At 34.8% G+C, this 22,500-nt stretch overlaps 1 protein-coding gene across 2 annotated transcripts in view; it reads right to left on the reverse strand.

Moving 5' to 3' along the window:
• LOC115211851 (cilia- and flagella-associated protein 44-like) overlaps positions 1-22,500 on the reverse strand; it is a 204,798-nt gene that overhangs the window by 181,265 nt on the left and 1,033 nt on the right. Inside the window, exon 2 of one of the 2 annotated variants that reach the window (XM_029780572.2) lies at positions 9,629-9,690. The gene's annotated coding sequence lies outside the window, so the exon portion shown is untranslated. Of the gene's footprint in view, positions 1-9,628; positions 9,801-22,500 lie in introns of those variants that run through there. The other variant, XM_036503433.1, reaches the window with a different exon arrangement.

Raw genomic sequence — 22,500 nt, forward strand, 5'->3', positions numbered from 1 at the left:
ATTCCCCCTATGCTCATGTTTATCCTGTAGAGTTGAACAGATTTCACATGCAAAGGTTCTTTAAGAATGTTAATAGCATCAATATCAGTGATTTTTGGAGGGCCTGCAAAAGCTACAGGCATTGCCTTTACCTTGCAAGCAAACACCCAACAAAAATTTGTGCATGTGTTAAAAATTATTGCTACTATTACTCCTTTTAACTCAAGTTTTTATGGAACTCCTAAAGTCTTGCATGTTTAGTGAGCTTGCTACCTGCAGCCTACAGTACCACGAGATCTGTTCTTCTCAACTATCTGATACTTTCCTGATTATTCTGGCCATGCCAAAGCAGCAGACCTTTTGTAACAGCTTTTTTGTAAAAGCTCTTCTCTGATTTTTATTATATTGTAATTATTATTATTATTACGTTTAAATATTTGTTGTGCAAGATTTTTTATGTGAAGTCGTGTGTTGAAACAGATATTGTTATATTTCGGAATGGTCATATTGCCAGTTTAGCCAATAAAAACACACGCACTATATATTTGGTGTTATTTTGCTTCAGTGTTATTTATTTTTTACATTAATCTTAATCTTATTTCAGCCAGAGTTCTTTCGTCACACTCCTGTGACCGCATCAGTGGTCCTTTGTTTTCTTCTTTCTTATTTGTGTCTCTCCTTACTAATCGTCAGCCATTTTGTATTTCTATTAATAGAAATACAAAATGGCTGACGGTTAGTAAGGAGAGACACATATAAGAAAGAAGAAAACAAAGGACCACTGATGCGGTCACAGGAGTGTGACGAAAGAACTCTGGCCGAAATAAGATTAAGATTAATGTAAAAAAATACAAAATGGCTGACGGTTAGTAAGGAGAGACACAAATAAGAAAGAAGAAAACAAAGGACCACTGATGCGGTCACAAGAGTGTGACGAAAGAACTCTGGCCAAAATAAGATTAAGATTAATGTAAAAAATAAATAACACTGAAGCAAAATAACACCAAATATATAGTGTGTGTGTTTTTATTGGCTAAACTGGCAATATAACCATTCCGAAATATAACATTATTATTATTATTATTATTATTATTATTATTATCATTATCATTGTTATTATTATTATTACTTTTTTTTCTTCTTTCAAATTTGCTTCCATTTCTTGCCGAGTGTCTTCTTGACTCCTAGGGCAAAGAAACTCATAGTATACATTGGTAGGCCATTAAACCAAACTCAATAGTTCGTTCATTTTTTTTTTTTTTTTTAAAGTTAAATTAAAATACATGAGCAGCAACAGTTCTCACATCGACAATGCTCTTCTCAATACATGTGATGTACCAGTTAAGACAATCTTTTGCACTTCTTGCAGGGATGGTAAGCCAGGGATCATTCTCATATAATTTTCGGTTCCCTTCTTGATCATTCCTAGTGCTCCTACAATCACTGGTATTGTAACCGCCTTGAGATGCCACATTTTCTCAATTTCAATGAGTAGGTCTTTATATTTTCTGAGCTTGTCAAACTCTTTCGCTGAGATATTATGATCACAGGGGATGCTCATGTCGATCAATAAGCAAACTTTATTGTTTTGGTCTTTCACAACAATATCTGGTTTATTGGCCTTGATGGTTCGATCTGTATGTACTGGAAAGTCCCACAGAATGGTTACATTTTCTCCTTCAGTTACAGCCTCAGGGTGGTGATTATACCACTTGTCGGCAGTTTTGATATTGTAATGCCGACTTATTAGCCAGTGTAGATATTGGCCAACTCTGTCATGTCTTAATTTATACTCCACTGGTGCTAAGACCTTACATCCAGAGATTAGGTGGTCCATTGTTTCAATCATGTTGTTGCAGAATCGGCATTTTGGGTCTGCTCCATTTTTCATCATATTGGCCTGGTAGTTCCGGGTTAATAGGCTTTGATCTTGAGCAGCCAGGATGAAACCTTCACTCTCTGCTTTTAGCCCTGAGCTCCGTAGCCACTGATGGGTTTGCTTCTGGTCAACATCAGCTTGTTTGCTGCGGGCCACATATTTGCCGTGCAGAGGTTTCTCCTCCCACCTATCAGCCAATTGCTCGTGCGCTTTTTTCGTTGCCATTATTTTCACCTTCTTTGCAACAATAGTTGTCGTACTTCCCTCGGGTTGTTCAGTTTGGGTATCCTGCACGAGATCAATAGCAAATTTTTTGCTTTCCTTTATGATAAAATGAAGCTTCTTTCATCTCTCGTGATTTTCCACAAGCTTTAGCATCCAGTCATTCGTTATTTCGAGATATTTGGCCAGTCCAATTGTGGTTGTTTTGTAAGCTAGTTCAAATTGGATCAGGCCTCGACCTCCTTGGGCTCTGGGAAGGTAAAGGCGATCTACGTCTGCCTTTGGGTGGTGCATCCTATTACAACTCAGCAGCTTGCGTATTTTCCTATCTATATTCTTTACTTCACTCATATTCCAGTTCAACACATTGTAGCTATAAGTAACAACTGGAACTGCTAAGGAATTTATAGCTAACACCTTGTTAAGTGCATTTAGTTCAGATTTCAGGACTGCATGAACTCTCTTATAACATTCCTTCCTGATCTTCTCTTTCATGCTTGCATGCTGAATACCAGAGCCTTCATTTATCCCTAAATATTTGTATGTTTGTTCTTGCTCAAGCTCTCTTATGACTGTGTCAACATCTAACACAACTGAATTTGTGGTCTTCACTTTCCCTTTCTGGAAAGTGGCCTTGGCACACTTCTCAAGTCCAAACTCCATCCCGATGTCATCGCTGAATACTTTCACAGTGCGCAATAGGCCTTCAAGTTCATTATTATTATTATCATTATCATTATTATTATCATTATTATTATTATTATCATTATTATTATTATCATTATCATTATTATTATCATTATTATTATTATCATTATTATTATCATTATCATTATTATTATCATTATTATTATTATTATTATTATTATATGAAAACCCACAACTTATTTTTCTGTGTATGATGGCATGTGTCAGCTGTCCACAGTCAGCAAACTAAGGTGACGCTTGTTTACTGGTCATGCTTCAAGAACCCTGCAAAGAATTCTTGCAGTTCTAAACAGTGCTGATCGTTGTAGGTGTTCTATCTTCACACTTGCACTAATGTTTTTTAGCCATGCTGGTAGTTGAGTGCTGATACTTTCAAGTGCACCAATTACTATTTGTATCACATCTCCTCTCTTCCTTGACCACAACCTTCGTATTTCCCATGTCAAATCATTGTAGTTTATTTTTTCTTCTTTCACATTGATCCTGTTGTCACCAAGCATGTTATGTTGATAAACATACATGTTCTTTCTTTTTTATTCACCACATCAATGTCCAGTTTCCTATGTCTGGTCAGGTGATCGCACTGGATCATTACATCCCACAGGATATTGCAATTCTCATTTTCGGTGACTCCTTCTGGGGTATTATTATTATTATTATCATTATTATTATTATTATTATTATTATTATTATTATTATTATTATATTATCATCATCATTATTACAATTATTATTATTATTAAGACAGTGAACTGGCAGAATCATTAGCACGCCAGGCAAAATACTTAGTGGTATTTTGTCTGCCACTACATTCTGAGTTCAAATTCCACTGGAGTTGACTTTGCCTTTCATACTTTCAGGGTAGATTAACGAAGTACCAGTTACACACACTTGTAAATGTAATCGACTTAATCCTTTCTCCCAAAACTGTGCTTCCAGTAGAAAAGATTATTACATACATTACAAGCATGTATCTGACTCATACATTGTTCGCTTTCCAGACATTTGTACATTACTGCATGTACTTTATATGCACTTTCTGACAAGTTATGGTGCACCTGAGCACTGTATACAATAATTTCATTATTATTATTATTATTATTATTATTATTATTATTATTGTTAAGGCAGTGAGCTGGCAGAATCATTAGCACACCAGGCAAAATGCTTAGCTGCATTTCGTCCATCTTTATGTTCTGGGGTTCAAATTCCGCCAAGGTCAACTTTGCCTTTCAACCTTTCAGGGTCAATAAAATAAGTACTAATTGTGCACTGGGATTGATGTAGCACTGCTGTAAAGCATTTTCCAGATGCTCTTACAATTTTACCATTTCACTACTTTTAATAGTTTCCAACACAGACATAAAGGTGGGAGAGAGTAGCCAGTGGTACTAATTCCAATACTTACTTCAAGGACACCCAAACGATGAAATGTAATATTAATTTCAAGTTTTGGCACAAGGCCAGCAATTTCGGGGTCAGGTGATAAGTCAATTACATCGACCCCAGTACTCAACTAGTACTTATTTTATCAACCGCGAAAGGATGAAAGGCAAAGTCGACCCAGGCGAAATTTGAACTTAGAACGTAAGGACGGATGAAATGCCGCTAAACATTTAGTCCGGATGTTAATAATTATGCCAGTTCGCCGCCCTGCTATGAAACGTTAATACTGACATCGTGTATATTGTCCCTAATATTTTAATCAACTATTGGAGTTATTTCCCTTGATCGCTGTTTCCCCTTTGAGAAAGAGTTGTTTCTCTTGGCTGCTTGTGAAACATCTTTCAATTTAACACACGTGTAAAAAACAACAAAACCTGCGGTATTTGTATATTTCTCGAAATACCCATGGCTGATAACCAAACATTATTATGATGGATACCAATCGATGATGCTTAAATGTTTGAATGAAGAAGAAGAAGAAGAAGAAGAAGAAGAAGAAGAAGAAGAAGAAGAAGAAGAAGAAGAAGAACAACAACAACACAACAACAACAACAACAACAACAACAACAACAACAACAACAGCAACAGCAACAACAACAACAACAACAACAACAACAACAACAAAAAGGTGTTAAAGTATAATGATGTTGAGAATGAGGAAGATATGATGACGACGACCGCGGCGACAATAACAGAGATAGTTATTTCCATATGGAAGCAAAATATTTAGCAACATATTATTGCTATGAAAATCATATTCTCCGACTGGTCTTCTGTTTGTCATACTTCTCTTGACAATAAAATATAGCACCAGTTAAATGTTAGGGTTTAACTGCTATATTATTAGAGTCGAATTCATCAACTATATACGTGATAGTTAAAAACTGGGTCCTTATGCTTACAGTAGAAATCATTTGTTATTTAGTTCTTGGTCATTTCCTGATAGAGTACACCTATGAAAATAATTAAAAAACAATTCTACTGTGACCATGCTTTCTTTTAGATATAAAAGATTATTTTGTTAGATTATCAATTATTTATTTATTTATTGGTTAGTTTGTTTGTTTGTTGAAGGTGGTTAGATGTGATTTGAGGATGACTTGGCCATTATTTGCAGCCAGCAGAGTGACTACATAGAAGTTTCCTCATTGGTTAGCAAATTATTATTACTTTTTTTTTTTTTTTGCTGCTTTGCCCCTTCAGGGTCAGACCTGGACAAGCAGATCTATGCGAACAAAAATTCCAATTTTTTTTGTACCCTGGTTTGATGGGATAAAAAAAAAAAGAGAGAAAAAGAAAGAAAAAGATAGGTTTGAACTTTTGAAAAGGTCTGAAAAGGGACGTAAGAAAATATTGTAGTAGATTTACTTTCGTGTTCAACAATTAAATACTTGAGGAGTTCACTTCCCACTGGGAAGGATTATACTTAATTTAAAGACGCTTCTTTGTCACATGTTGAGTTAAGTTGAGTCTACTTGAGAATTACACTATGGACACATGTGCTATCTGTCTGTAGAATACTGATTGCACTGTATAGCACGAATTTTGTCTTTGGGTAGCAACTGGTATTTCCTGTTTGCTTACCCTTAGAAAGTATGAAAAATAGCTAATATTTCCTTCAAACTTTGATTTTGTTACATTCATTCAAACCCCAAAGAATCCTGCTCAACACATGACTGCAATGCTCCCCCACTATTCCTGCTTGTGCTCAGAGATGTACATATTGTCAACCACTAAGGGACATGCTCAAGCGGTTAAGGTCAAGTAAATGACAAGATAATCTGTGGTATTGAGCAGAATATATGTTATAACGATATTTCTGCTTCAGCAACTCAGCACTAAATCTGTCTGAAATGTATTGGAAAATAGGTCAGTTTCAAACTCTGATGTCCAGGTTACAAAAGCAAAGTTTGAAGGGAAGAGTAGTCATTTCCTTTGATTTCTAGATGGAATCAAATAGGAAATACCACTGATTAAATTTGTATATAAATAACACTGCATAACAAATTTTAATTTTTCTTTCTTTTTTTATGTATTTAATCAGTAAGTGTTATTTCCTATTTGATTCCATCTAGAAATCAAAGGAAATGACTACTCTTCCCTTCAAACTTTGCTTTTGTAACCTGGACATCAGAGTTTGAAACTGAGTATATATATATATATATATATATATATATATATACTGGATGCCTGTCATCAAATTTGATTTCGATTTCACTTACGATCACGCTCGAATGGTGTCTTTTACGTGCCACCGGCACAGAAGCCAATTAGCCACTCTGGCAACAATCACGCTCGGATGGTGCTCTTAGTGCCCCACCAGCACGGATGCCAGTCATCAAATTTGATTTCGATTTCACTTGCCTCAACAGGTCTTCACAAGCAGAGCTTAGTGTCCAAAGAAGGAAAGGTACGTATAAGTGGGCTGGTTACGCTCCTGGCATAGGCTACAAGGTTATGGTCTCATTTGACTTGCCGGGTCTTCTCAAGCACAGCATATTTCCAAAAGTCTCAGATACTTGTCATTGCATCAGTGAGGCTTAAAATTCGAAGGTTGTGCTTCACCACTTCATCCCAGGTCTTCCTGGGTCTAATCTCTTCCACATGTTTCCTCAACTGCTAGGGTTTGGCACTTTTTCACACGGCTATCCTCATCCATTCTTGCCACATGACCATACCAGTGCAGTCATCTCTCTTGCACACCACATCTGATGCTTCTTAGGTCCAACTTTTCTCTCAAGGTACTTACACTCTGTTGAGTATGCACTCTGTCGAGTACTTACACTCTGTCGAGTACTTACCCTCTGTTGAGTGCTTACATTCTGTCAAGTACTTACATATATATATATAGAGAGAGAGGAGGTGGGAGAGGGAGCGAGAGAGAAAGGGAGGGAGGGAGGGAGAGAGAAGTGGTAAGGTGCGATTTGAGGGTAATTTGGCTGTTATGTCTTCCAGGTTAGATTTCCATACAAAGCAATAGGACTTGCGAGGTTTGAAGTAAAAGTGGGTAGGGAGCAGATAAACGGTAATGGGTAATTAAACTAGGTGCTTGTTTTTCTTTTTCTTTTTTTTTTTTAGGATATTCAGCCTACAATCATAATATCATGAGTTCGATTCCCGGCGGTGCGTTGTGTCATTGAACAAGACAGTTGGCAAAAATGGGTAGTACCTGTATTTCAAAGGGCCTGCCTTTTCACACTGTGTCATGTTGAATCTCCCTGAGGACTACGTTATGGGTACACGTGTCTGTGGAGTGCTCAGCCATATGCACGTTAATTTCACATGCAGGCTGTTTCATTCATCGGATCGACTGGAACCCTTGTCATCGTAAGCACTGGAGTGTCAATAAATAAGTCTTTGAATTTACCACCATCATGGTAAAGAAAGATTTAATGGATGTAAACGCTTATGTTGTTTATCTCACATCGTTTATATTTCAGTTCTTTTATTATTATTACTATTAGTCAATATGTTAATTATTTAACCAATTAACTCACCGATTGTTTGATTAATCATCTATTTAACCAGTCATTCGATTAGGTTTGTTAAAATCCCTCCGAAACCTTTGAATCCTTGTTGATAAAAGAGAAGGGCAAAAATAAATTTCACTAATAATTTTTGTGAAGTGGAGAGAGGTTAGTACTTGTCAGTTTAAGAACCCCTAGCATTGAGAGTCTATCATTAGTTTAAGTTGCCTCATTGGATCATTTAATTCCATATTATAATTGGACAGGTGTCTTCTTCAGTTATCCAGCCATCTCTTCAGTTATCCGACCGTTGAAAATATGCCCATTTTGGTGGGAGGGGACTAGTCGATTACATTGACCTCAGTGTTTCACTGGTACCTAATTTATTGACCCCGAAAGGATGAAAGGCAAAGTCAACCTTGGCAGAATTTGAACTCAGGACATGAAGACGGGCAAAAATGCTGCTGAGCATGCTGCCCTAATAATAATAATAATAATTAGATGAAGAAGAATTCTCGACTAGACATTTCAAGGCAGTGCTCCACTATGGCCACATTCTATTGACTGAAACAAATGAAAGAAAATAGTAGCGATAGTTCAATCAATTAAAATCCATAGGTTGTATGTGCACAACAAGCCATACGACTTCTTCCCTCCATTTTTTCCTGTCATCAGCGAAACACATTTTTTCTACCATTTCCCATCCTTTCCTTTCTTTGGTAGTACAATGAAATAAGTAGAAAAGGAAGCAAAGTGAATGTATCTTTGTCAATATTGATAATGATCAGTGAATGCTTCGATAGACCTGACCATCTACCCACGGAATTTGTATATAAATAACACTGCATAACAAATTTTAATTTTTCTTTCTTTTTTTTATGTATTTAATCAGTAAGTGTTATTTCCTATTTGATTCCATCTAGAAATCAAAGGAAATGACTACTCTTCCCTTCAAACTTTGCTTTTGTAACCTGGACATCAGAGTTTGAAACTGAGTATATATATATATATATATATACTCTTTACTCTTTTACTTGTTTCAGTCATTTGACTGCGGCCATGCTGGAGCACCGCCTTTAGTCGAGCAAATCGACCCCGGAACTTATTCTTTGTAAGCCCAGTACTTATTCTATCGGTCTCTTTTGCCGAACCGCTAAGTGACGGGGACATAAACACACCAGCATCGGTTGTCAAGCAATGCTAGGGGGACAAACACAGACACACAAACACACACATATATATACATATATACGACAGGCTTCTTCCAGTTTCCGTCTACCAAATCCACTCACAAGGCATTAGCAGAAGACACTTGCCCAAGATGCCATGCAGTGGGACTGAACCCGGAACCATGTGGTTGGTTAGCAAGCTACTTACCACACAGCCACTCCTGCGCATATGTATGTATGTATGTATGTATGTATGTATATATATATATATATATATATATATATATATATATATATATATATATATATATATATATATATATATATATATATATATATCTTTATCTTATAAGTTACTGGGCTCAGCACCGCCTCAGAGAGATTTGTCAGACAAACCTCCCCCACCACCAGTACTTATTATTTTTACCGAACTGTTAAGTTACAAGGACGTAAACAAACCAACGCCAGCTGTCAGACTTTGATAGGAAACAAACACGAAGACACACACACCCACACCCACCCACATACGAAGATACACAATGTAGTCCGATATATACTAAGCACGAAAACAAAGACGGTGGTTGATCACAGCTCGATTGCTCGGAATCTCTTCGATCAGAACTGATCTGAGCTTAATACCACCCACATAAAAATCTATATTCTTTACAAGACATATTCACACTGATATAAAATAAATAATATACAAAGCGGGTGATACAATATGATGAATTTATAAATAGATAGATGAAATAACTTACATTGGTTCACTCAACTGAAAGGACGTTGTCTACCAGTTTGTCGTTACTCTGGGATACGGTTGCTAAGGAATTAGAGGGAAGTAATAATTTTTTTTTATTAATTATTTCTCTCCGTATTTATATATAACACATTCTATTGCATAATTTGAATTCGTATATATTAATTATATTTTAGATGCTAATTAAGTTCCGAACGTAATTTAAAGAAGGGGTCTAAACAAAAACGATTCTACTAAGTCTAAACAAAAGACGAATTAAGTCACGTCACATCGCGTTGACAATATGTTGAGTTACTTCCCCTATAACCAAGTTAGCGACTTGTTTATGTTTATACGAGAGGAGATACCCGGCGTTGCTCGGATTAAACCGGCATAATTTTTTTTTATTCTTTTGTTTCAGTGATTTGACTGTGGCCATGTTGGAGCACCACCTTTAGTCGAACATAAAGAAAGAAAGCAGGAGGGAGGGAGAAAGAAAGAGTGAAAGGGGGAGAGAGAAGGAAAGAAAGAAAGAAGGAGGGAGGGAGAGAGAAAGAAAAAGGAAGGAAAGAGGAGGAAAGAAAGAGGGAGGAAAAAAGAAAGAAGGAAAGACAGAATGAAATAAATAAATAAACAGGGAGGAAGAACGAAAGAAAGAGGGAAAGAACGAAAGCAAGACAGAAGGAGAAAAAAAGGAGGGATGGAGAAAAAGGAAAGAAAGAAAGGAAGAAAGAAATGAAGAAGGAAGGAAAGAAAGAAGGCAGGAAGGAAGAAAAGAAGGAAGGAAGTAAAAAAGAGGGAGAAAGAAAGGAGGAAGGAAGGCAGGAAGGAAAGAAGGAAGGACAGAAAGAAAGAAAGAAAGAAAGAGGGAGAAGGAAAGAAACAAAGTGAAAATGAAGAGAAAAAATTGTGAGAGATGTGGGAGAGAATTTGATGAAAACTAAGAAAGTTAAAGGGAGAGAAAATGAGAGTGAAAACATAGAGGTCAATGTTTAGGTATATGTGGCAAAACTCACTTTAGACATTGAATAAATGAAAATGAGAACTAAGTGTGTTATTGTCCAGTGGGAACCTACAGAAAAACCTAACGACATAGATTTAAACGCAAGACTATGTGAAATACACTGAAGACAATTTCTAGACAAAAGTTATTTCGTGTTAGTTAAAGAGAGAGACAGAGAGATAGAGAGAGGAGAAAAAGGAGTGAAAGAAACAGACATGAAAGGAACAGTGACAGGTGTTGAGATTGAAATAAAAAGGAAAGAGAGGCGCAGGACTGGCTGTGTAGTAAGTAGCTTGCTTACCAACAACATGGTTCCGGGTTCAGTCCCACTGCGTGGCACATTGGACAAGTGTCTTCTTGGGCCGACCAAAGCCTTGTGAGTGGATCTGGTAGACAGAAACTGAAAGAAGCCTGTCGTGTATATATGTGTATGTGTGTCTGTGTTTCTACCCCCACCATCGCTGACAACCGATGTTCGTATGTTTACGTCTGCGTAACTTAGTGGTTCAGAAGAATAACCGATAGAATTAGTACCAGGCTTACAAAGAATAAGTCCTGAGGTCGATTTGTTTGACCAAATGCGGTGGTCCAGCATGGCCGCAGTCAAATGATTGAAACAAATAAAAGAATGAACGAATAAACATAGAGAGAAAGAGAGGGAGATAGAGAGGCAGGGTGAGTGAAAGAAACAGACATGGAATTAAAGAGAGGAACAGTGACAGATTTTAAGATTGTAAAAAAGGAAAGACAAAAGATAAATAAACAAAGAGAGAGAGAGAGAGAGGGGGAGCGAGAGAGAGAGAGGGAGAGAGAGAGAGAGGGGGGAGAGAGAGAGAGGGTCTGTTCAGTTTGGCACAGATTTTTGTTAATCAATATTTTTTAACTGAACAGTTTGAAACTTCATATACTGGTGGAATTTCTCACGCCGAAGACGGTTTACTTTGATCATTTCTGAAAAAAGTTTCCTATTTTAGAAGTTATTTCGTGTTAAAGTTGTCGTATTTTGGTAATTTTAACCAATCAACGACGTGTATTCAGTTGAAAAAAGCTACTGTTGTTTGCAATAGTAATCGAAGAGGAACAACTTCAGGATCATCTCTACTAAATGTCACCAATCTGTTATTTTCGTATGTCGAGTGAAGACAATGCCACCTTTATCCTTTCTAGTCAGCATCGTGCATTCCTTTACTCATTTCTTGCCTGTTGGCAGACAACCATTTCTTCACTATCAACTAGAAACTAGCGAACCAAATTCTCACTGCCACTACAATTATCATATTTTCCAGTGTATAAGCTGCTATTTTTTACCTGGAAAATTTAGAGTGCAGCTTATAGAAAGGTGCGCCTAATATGTGTACTTTTTTTATAAGTTTCGGGAGGAAAATCATTTGTGTATGGAGATCGACTGATTCCACTAATTTTTTCAGAGGGAAGATCTGTTGGTGAACAACGAGAAAGACTACGGCTATAGTACATTGGTGTGTCTGCAAGAAAACAAAGCATATTTGTTTTGTTTTTCCTTCATGTTTTGATAATGTTTAGAAATATTAAATTTCTAAATATCTCATGGAGATATGTACGGTGGTGGGGCGATAGAAAGGTTGTATACTGTCAATTTAACGTGACAGTAGGGGATTACACCACCGCTGTTTAGCGGAGGCGTCGATGCTTCCTAGGGTTAAACAGCGGTGGTGTAATCCCCTACTGTCACGTTAAATTGACAGTATACAACCATTCTTTGATAATGTTATTTTTAATCTAATAAAGACTTTTATATTGACGAAATGTGTTTGTTGTTGATTATAGAAGGATAAAGTCATAACAAAAACAATATATCTCATAGTTGTAAAAATAATGCATTTTGAAACTAGATATATGTCAACAACAAAAAAGCTAGCTGCGGACTCGTAACTCTATAAGTGTTTTAAACACAGGTGCGCTTGGAAATATCGATGTCGGGCAACGAATAAATATATGTAAATAATACTATGTAAATAATACTATGTAAATAATACAGTGGTTAGGGCAGCGGACTCGCGGTCGGAGGATCGCGGTTTCGATTGGTATTTGGGCAGTGTGTTGCATATCTCAGGGACCCCAAAATTACTGGTATAAACCTGAACATGTAGCCTGGATAGAGTAACTGCAGAGATTTCTCAACAGTTCAGCGTAGGTATTCTCCTTTTCACAGATATTCAGTTTTATGTTAACAACTGCTGGGCTGCTGATTTCTACAACTGTGCACAGTTTCTCTTCTCTATTCCAAATCATTACATCGGGTCTGTTGTGCTTACAGTTTATTGAGGTCTTCACTGGGACATTCCACCAGTACTCCTTTTTATTATGAGCCTCTATGGCTTATTATTTATTTGTCCTCGTGGTTATCCTTCCGACGTGTTTCATTATAGAATGTCCTAGCTACAACATCATGTCTCATCGGTAGATAATACCATGATGACATTTTCGGACAATTGCTTATGATGTGGGTGATATCTTCGGTGTTAACTCCACAAATTCTGCGTCGGTTGTCACATTTTCTTTTCCTGCATCCCCATCAATTTTGTGCATCAGTTACTTGGTTGATAGTTCCTTTTCCTGGATTGCAAACGCATACCTTTCATGTATGTATGTATGTATGATTGCATGCATGCATGAATGCATGATTGCATGCATGCATGAATGTATGATTGCATGCATACATTCATGATTGCATGCATGCATGAATGTATGATTGCATGTATGTATGCATGTATGTATGTATGTTTGTATGCATGCATGTATGTTTGAATGTTTGTTTGTATGTGTTGTATCGTATATATCCTCGGCGTCACTTTTGCTTCGTGGAGTTGTATGCCACTTTTATAACGTGGACTTATAACTGTGGGATATACGATACTACGAAACTAGGTAGACCAACTGCCTCCGCTTGATGTATTCCCAAATACTCTGCTAACAACTGTAACCAATCGAAAACAACTCCGAACGAATTATAACAACTTCTCAACAACAATTTTCTGCGACTCCACGAACTTTACGAACGACACTTTTCGACTTCCTGCGATTTCTCCTCTCTCTGCTCAGTCAAACACGCTACTACTTATATGAGCTCCGCTTGTCCATTCTCACAGGGTGTGTCATGATTCTTGACATAATATCTCCCCTTTTGAGATTTGACTTCTGTAGAAAGTGCAACATGTTTATTTAATTTTATTCTATTTTTCATCATCATCTCTCCCTTGTTTGAGATTTTAATTTCCTGAGACATTTTAATACTTCCTTCGCTTAGGGACTATTTCTAGTCCTGTTTGTTTACGTGTTATATTGCTGCCCGCCTAGCTTCAACCGCTTTTGGTGTTGGAATATCGACCAAGTCATAAAAAAACTTCCATCGTGATTTCTTCCCTTTTTTTCTGTACGTCCAGTCTTCAACTGGTTCAAATGTCATTTGTGATATCCTATTTGACCTTTTATTATGTACACCATACAGCCTATTCTCTTCGTCACTATACTGTCCTCCCAACTTTTTCTTCCATTCTTAAATATTTTGAAATGTACTTTATCTCCCACATTAAAATACTTTGTTGTGTTTCTTGGGTTTTCCTTATAAGGTTTTTTTGCAGGTAACAATTTATCAAATATTAGTTTCATCTTCCGGGTGAACATTAGCTCTGAGGGCAACTTGCCTGAACATGTGTTCGGGTTAGGTGTTACCCTGTAAAACCTTTAGACCTGAGTTAGCGCTGCATCATTGCCTAATTCATTTTTCTGATTTGTTTAGTGTTTGCTTAAATGTGTCTACGAACCTTTCTGCTTGTCCATTTGAACTCGGGAGGTACGATGGAGTAGAGATGTGATTGATTGCATACTTCACACGGAAAGTTTTAAATTTGTACCCCGAAAACTGCCTTCTGTTATCCGATGCTATGGTGTCCGGGACATCGTATGGATCTTTTCGGTTTGAACGGCAGTTTTTTCTAGCGGTGTCATATGAAATTGTCACCCATAATTATGACCCTAGTATCGATCTATTGCATTTCAATCTCTTTTAGGGTTAGGGGTGGGGGGAAGGGTATCTTTTTTTCTTCACAAATGTAAATAAACCCAATCTGTTTCTTGAACGAGGGACATATTCATACGGCACAGAATGGGTTTTTTTTTACCTCAATGGACGTCATAGATTGGTTTTTTTTTACCTCAATGGACGTCATAGATTGGTTGAAATTGCAGAAATTGAAGACAAAAAAACAACAAATATCTTACAAACTATAAAATTTTCTCAATAAAGCCAAGAGAAAAAGATATTTTATAAACACATTATACCAGTATACGAAGTTTAGAATTTTTTAGTTACCTAGAAATTATGTTAAAAACTGCCGTTCAAACCGAAAAGATCCCATCGCATAACGTAAAAGTATATGAAGAAACCTTATTGTTACCTTCGAGGTTGGTTGACTACATTTACATATCTCCGGTCACCTAGTATAGCTGTGTACTATGATTAGATAATAGCGCCGTTTATCAGTCCAGCAAAATCTATATGTGGTGACATTGCTGCTAGAGGATTTCACCAATTGTTCAATATCACGGTCTGTAGTTGGCCAATACGCGTAACTCCTCATTACTGATTTCATTCTTGAAACCCCTGGGCACCCCATATGAAATTCACTTAACACACGAAATTGTAGTGCGGTTGGCACTACAACTCTGTTTGTACATCGACACATTATCACAGAGAAAAATGGTTCGCATTTGTGTTACGTATATTTTAATTTTACTTTACCTTTAACGCAACAAACTTGTTCGATACTGACTGGATGGAATTGTTTGATTTATGGGACCTCCCCCAGAACTCTGTTTTGTAAAGACATAAATGATTGTTCCTCCAATAAGAATGAGGTGTCATAGGAATTGAAGAAAAAAATGTTTAATGCTTTTCCTGAAGTGTTGTCGGATAAATTAGCTTTGTGTACTAAGGAAAACGCAATACCAGTGTTCAAACCAAAGAGAATGGTACCTTTTACTGCGATAAAATATGTCTATGACGAATCGAATTAAACAGATTAGAGAAAACTGGAGTTATCAAAAAGATGAAATATGTAAAATGGGCAGCGCCAACGGTGTGTAACAAAATCAGGGTGTGTGCCGATTGGCATGAATAAATGTCTGAAAACGTATCACTATCCACTACCTACTTCGGAGGATATTTTTGCGAAGTTAAACGGGGGTAAGATATTTTCGAAACTGGATCTCTCTGATGCGTACCTACAAATTGGAGTACACGACGAATGCTCAAAATTCCAAGCAGTGAATACGCATAAAGAACTATATAAATATAACTGATTACCATTTGGTCTAAAGGTCGCACCTGCAATTTTTCAACAGGTTATGGATGCAATATTAGCGGACCGTGAATTCGCTTTACAGATTTTACCACGAAATGTGATATCGCTCACCCTTTAGCCTAAGAAGTGTAAATCTTTCACCTGGATGATATATTAATTAAAAGTGAACCTCGTGATCAACATGTTGAGCATATAAAATGTATTTTTGAAAAAATAAGAGATTACTGTTTCACACTGAGTGAGTAAAAATGTGAATTTTTCTTACCTAAAATTAAGTGTTAAGGACAAATTATCGACAGGAATGGAAGACGACCGGACCCATCGAGGGCAGACGCAATTAAAAATATTCTTCCGGCTAATATAACTACCTTACAAGCTTTTCTATGTCTAGCAAATTATTATCAAAATTATATGCCAAATATGCATGAATTGAGAACGTCATTACATAATTTGCTAAAAAAGAATGTGAAGTGGAATTGGTCAACGAATTGTCAAAAGGCGTTTGACAATATTAAAAAATATTTATTAATACCGGATTTGTCGCTGGCTCATTTCGATCCGGCAGCGGAGATTGTTGTATCTTCTGACGCTTCTGAATACGGTATATGAGCAGTAATGCTACACAAATATAAAGACGGTAATATGTAAGCGGTGGTCCATACCTCGCGTTCTCTGATAGCGGCAGAAAAATAACTATACAGTGATCCCTCGTTTATCGCGGTAGATTGGTTCCGAGACCGGCCGCGAAAACTGAATTTCCGCGATGTAGGGACACTATATTTACACTATATATTTAACGTGTATTTGGACTTTTAAAACCCTCCCTGTACTATTAACAACCCACCCATTACAGTATATTAATAACAAGGACAACTGTTAAGCAATAACGCTTTAGATTTAAAAAATAAGGATTGTTACTTTACTCAACACGAAAGAAGTTGAAGTAAAATTTGAATGATGATGGTGATGAATTTGCTGCACAGTAGAAATGATGATGATGAAGCTGACAGCGGTGCCCTTTCCTGGAACACCTCTTCCACTTCTTCCGAAGGTGCAGCCGTAGTGGTAGCAGCAGGAACTGGCTCTTTTTTGCGAGGCTGCAAAAACATTGTGATGGGAAGTTGGTGCCGCTGCTTCTTTTTCCGTTCAAAGAGCATCTTGTAGGCATTCGTGACTTCGTCGACCTTGTTGCAAAATTGCACAAATCGAACCATATCGTCGTCCCATTCCTATGACCCCACTTTCAATTCTTTAGCCAGGTTGCAGAGCTTGGCCAGCCGTTCCAAAGTCAAGCCAGTTTGGTCGACAACTTCTTCCGTTTCTTGCTGCGTTTCTTTTTCTTCTTCTTCGCTGGCCGACTTCGTCAAGTCTTCGAGGTCTGCGTCGGTTAGCGGCTGGGAGTGGCAATCTAATAACGCGTCGATGTCTCTAGGTGTTCATATATATATATTTTTAAAATCCGCGAAGTCGTGAATCCGCGATAGTTGAACCGCGAAGTAGTGTGGGATCACTGTAGTCAAATAGAGAAAGAAGTTCTAGTGATCATTTTTGCCGTGAAGAAATTTCACAGATTTTTGTACGGTAGAAGTTTTCGGCTGCAAACTGATCACCCACCATTATTATCAATTTTGGGGTCGAAGAAAGGAATTCCTACGCATACTGCAAATAGGTTACAATGCTGGGGTACGATATTGTTGAATTACGACTTTAAGGTGGAGTATATATCATCCAAGAAGATAGGCCGTGCGGATTGCATATCGAGGCTAATTCCAAAATATACGGAACTATTCGAAGATACCGTGATTGCCGCGTTGCGAGCGGAAAATGAAATTAAAATAACATTTTGTGTAACGTCATTCGAGAGCAGCCAGTAACTGTTCAAGATATAAAATTGAAATTGGAGAATGACAAATTCATTGCGAGGATGAAAGAAACGTTAAAGGTAAAGTAAAATTAAAATATACGTCGCCAATTGTTGTATCGTAGATATCCTCGTCAGCACTTTTGTATCGTGGAGCTGTATGCCACTTTTATATCGTGAACTTTTAACCGTGGAATATAGGATACTACGAAACGAGGTAGACCAACTGCCTCCACTTGAGGTATTCCCAAATAATCTGTCAACAACTGTAACCAATCCAAATCAACTCTCGACGAACTATAACAACTTCTCAACAATTTTCATCGACTCTACGAACTCACGAACGGCACCTTTCGACTTCCTGCGATTTCACATCTCTCTGCTCAGTCAAACACGCTGCTACTTATACGAGTTCGGCCAGTCCATTCTCACAGAGGGTATCAGGATTCTCCCCTGCATGCATCCATGTATGTATGCAAGGATGGATGGATGCATGCATGTGTGTATGTATGACTGCATATATGTATGTATGTATGAATGCATGAATGTATATATGTATGGATGGATAGATGCATGCATACATGTATGTATATTTGTATGTATGTTTAACTGCATGCATGCATGTTTTATGTATGTATGGATGGATGGATGATGCATGCATGCATGTATGTATGCATCTATGAGTGTTTGTATGTATGTATGTACGTATGCATGTATGTTTGTACTTATGTATGCATATATGTATGTGCATCTCGACAGAGATAATGCCTGTGACTAGTTCTGTGTTACATTGCTTTAATCAAGCTAAATACAATTTCCCCCTGAAAGTTACGTGAGTTAACTTCTCAGAATATCTAAATTTCTACATTTCATTAGACTTCCAGGACAAAGTCATTCTAAAAATAGACAATCACATCATCGAAATCTCAAAGTCACTAGGAATTGCATGACGAATTCAAAGCAACGTAAATAGATAAGCCTTACATTTGACAAAGTAATCTGAATGATAAAGAGATAAACTGATTTTCTCACCAGGTGCACACATATGTGTGTGTGCCTGTGTGTCACATACACACATGTAAACCCCCGAATTCTAAGGTTCATTCGACTAGAGTGACCTCAGTAGATATTTCATCAATTCTGAAATGATGTAATAGCAGAGGGGATCTGAGCGTAATGTGAATTCAAAACGTAAACAGACTTAACGACATGGAACAAAATATCTTCATTTTCCTAATAACTATTTCTCGCAGTTTCAGTCCAGTTGGTGAACTTAAGGTATTACAGATAATTGTTTTCAGAAAAGATAACGTATCTATTCTCGAAGTTGAGTGTAAAGCGAAAGCGTTCGACTTCCACATCTGCTACTATGTTTCTTAAGGTTTGGTAATTTAAAAGGCCTTCATTTCATTGTCATAATTTATAATTAAATAGAATTTAGCATAATGAGTTAATATATCATATTTCTCAGCAGTGCCTGGTTGACATTTGCATGTAGGGTTGTCACGATGAGTTTTGACGTTGACATTTGATATAAAAATGCTTCACACGTTGCTATTTCTGTCACTATATATCTTCAATGATGCTATGGCATTTCGTTATTCTTTGATACTCATAATGATCAAGTCACTAAGTTAAGTATTGTAAATTGCATTTGTACAAACCTATATATCTACACACACATATATATATGTCTGTATATACATGTGTGTGTGTGTTTATATATGTATACATATATTGTGTATATATTGTATATATACACATACATAGATATATGTATGTATATATATATATAATATATATATATATATATATATATATATATATATATATATATATGTATATAAGAATTAAGATATAAACTCAAATTAGGCAATCATACTGATACATTTATAAATTCGACTTAAAATGCGAATACATATATTAATACATATCGACCCATAAGAATACTTTAAACATTTTTCATAATATATAGATATATAAATATACATAAAAATACATGTAAATAAACTCATGTGGGATATGTGTGGAAGGAAGGCAATCATACTCATACACTTATAAATTCGACTTAAAATGTGTATACATGTATTAATGCATATCGACACATATGAATATTTTAAAAAATATTCATAAAATATAAACATATAAATATACATAAAAATACATGTAAATAAACCCATGGAAAGAAGTGTGGAAGGAAGTGTAAGAAAAATAGGACTGATAAAACGAGGAATGAAAAATTTTTTGTACTGAAATTAAGAACAGTTAAGAATTTCAATTGAAAGACCCATAGAGTTCGGTGTGTTTTTTTTAAAATATAAATTGTACATAAGGTATATAATACAGCTTGAGGAGGTTCGCTGTATTATATACCTTATATACCATTTATATTTAAAAAAAAAACACACCGAACTCTATGGATCTTTTAATTGAAATTCTTAACCGCTGTTAATTTCAGTACAAAAAATTTTTCATTCCTCGTTTTATCAGTCCTATTTTTCTTACACTTCCTTCCACACTTCTTTCCATGGGTTTATTTACATGTATTTTTATGTATATTTATATGTTTATATTTTATGAATATTTTTTAAAATATTCATATGTGTCGATATGCATTAATACATGTATACACATTTTAAGTCGAATTTATAAGTGTATGAGTATGATTGCCTAATTTGAGTTTATATCTTAATATTTATCTTTTGTCTCAGGTTCGAGTGGCGATTTTCTTTTCCCGTCTTCCCTTCTTTGGACTTTTTCTATATTTCTGAGGAAGAGCCCCGCTCGAAACGTGAAATCCTCTTTCTTTTCTTTCCTTTCCTGAGCGTCCAATAACACTGTACTTATTCCACGTCCTCACGTTGTTGTTTTTTCTTGCTTGTTCATGTTTGGATTGACTATATATATATATATATATATATATATATATATATATATATATATATATATATATTATATATATATAATTATAATGATATTATTTGGGAGTATATCCAAACTTACAGGGAAAAATTAGATTTAGGATTAAATCAAATTTCACAGTATAGATATAAATTAAATTAGAGATAAAACCACTATTAGGCAACTCAAACAGTGATAGACATAAACCAAAACATAAAAAACAAAAAAATAAATATAATTAATATAATATACAATATATATATAAAATATAAAATTTAAAATTTAGATTATTAAAATTTGAAATTTTTTAATTTATATTTATAAATTTTTATATTTTTATATTTTTAAATTTTTAAATTTTTGAATTTTTAAATTTTTAAACTTAAAAATTTTTTTTAACTAACCAAAAATTAAAAAAAATTAAATATAATATAATAAGTAAAAACACTACGTACGTTTCATGGCTATAATTCAATTCGAATTACAATTAAGTTTAAATTCAATTAAAAATTCGAATTAAAATTGTAGTCAATCTTTAGGTTAATGATAATAGTTAAATAAATAAGCAAATAGAGTTAAACAATATTTTTAAAGAAATAAATAAAATAATAATTTTTCTTATAAAAAACTCTATTATCAAATTAGAAACTTAAAACATTAGGATTATGTCATAAAACCCATTTATTATGTTAAATATTAATTTTTAAGGTAAAAAATAGATAGAAAAATGTATTTATCTATTAAAATATAATATGGCTTTAGAAACACAATAAACTAACGGATATCCGAATCTCAGTTATAGTCAATATCTAATTACCAAATTATTTAACATATTCACTATTCATATTTTTAAATTTAAGTTCAAATCTAATAATTATAAAATATTTAAGAATAATAACTAAATTATTATCAATAAATATAATAATTAAGATCTAAAATTTACTCTATCAATAAATATATAGACATATAATGAAAAATAAATAAATTAATTAGTCCATTATTGCTTACGTAAATATTAAATATTAATATAATATATTAATGAAATATATTAAAAAATTAAAGATGAAAAAGCAAATTATAAACGTATAACCTATCTTAAAAGAACCGTATAACTATTTAACGATCTATATATCTCGTTGGCTAAGTAATAACTTACAAATAACGTACAGTTATAATCTAATAATGAAATACATATCTTCAACAACTAAATAATTATAGAATCAAATTAACAATCAGTAGTTATATAGTATCCAATACAATACAATATAACATAACTTATTAAATTAACTTTAATAGAAAAGGTTTACTAAAATTATAATAAACAGATGGAAAATTCTTTTAACAATGAAAACTACGAATATATTTTATCAATGAAAATTACGAATAAATATTATCAATGAAAAATGGCTATATTTTGGCTAAATAGATAAAGAGAACAAAGTCACTATTAGAGATATCTATGAAGATATAATATGGCTTAAAAAAACATAATAAACTCACGAATATCCTTAACTCAGTTATAGTCCAAAATTTAATTACCAAATTATTTAACTAAATAATCATTATTCATATTTTTAGATTTAAGTTCACATCTAATAATTGTAAAATATTAAAAAAATAATAGCTAAATTATTATCAACAAATATAGTAATTAAAATCTAAAATTTACGCTATCAATAAATATATAGACACATAATGAAAAATAAATTAATTAATTAATCCAATACTACTTACATAAATATTAAATATTAATATAATATATTTATGTGATACATTAAAAAATCAAA

The sequence above is a fragment of the Octopus sinensis genome, linkage group LG5, assembly GCF_006345805.1.
Source record: "Octopus sinensis linkage group LG5, ASM634580v1, whole genome shotgun sequence".
NCBI lineage: Eukaryota > Metazoa > Mollusca > Cephalopoda > Octopoda > Octopodidae > Octopus > Octopus sinensis.